Below are 663 nucleotides of genomic sequence, written 5' to 3' on the forward strand. Positions count from 1 at the left end.
GATGTGGAAAAACAACATGCAGATGACAACCAAAAGGAAGCTGACAGACTATGCTAATATCAGACCAAATAGGCTCTAAAACAAAAAGTGTTACTAGAGATAAAAAAAAGGTACTATGATAAGTCAATTACTGCCTCCTCGCTCACACTGTTCCTGACTCTACTCTTCCCCCCGTGGGGCTCTCAGAACACACAGCAGAGATGGCTTCTCCATGGCCTCTATCTATGCATGGGAAACATGGGTGTCTTAGTTACTCCTCTTTTGTTGCTGGGACATAACACCCAACATCTAGCATTAAGGAAGGAAAGGTTTATGTAGCTCACAGTTAGCAGAGGCTTTAGGCCATACGCAGCTGGCTCCAAGGCAGTGTGGCACATGGCACAGAGCAGACATGCATGGTGGTGGCAAAGAGCGAAGAGCCAAGGGAGGGGCAGCAGCTCCAACAGCCAGCAGGCCTCTCTCCCCTCCTTATGTTGTAATACAGATTACCTGCCCAAGGGCTGGTGCAGCACCCACACCCCCAATAATCAATCACAAACTCCAGAAGCCACCACATGACTGCATGAGGCTCTGGGGGGAGACCTATGCACAGACCATAACACTGGGAAAATCTAGGCCAATGTGTCTGCACTGTCATCTCACGGTAGGAGCATGACATTAAGC

Source organism: Octodon degus, unplaced genomic scaffold (assembly GCF_000260255.1).
Source record: "Octodon degus isolate 3935 unplaced genomic scaffold, OctDeg1.0 scaffold00029, whole genome shotgun sequence".
Lineage (NCBI taxonomy): Eukaryota > Metazoa > Chordata > Mammalia > Rodentia > Octodontidae > Octodon > Octodon degus.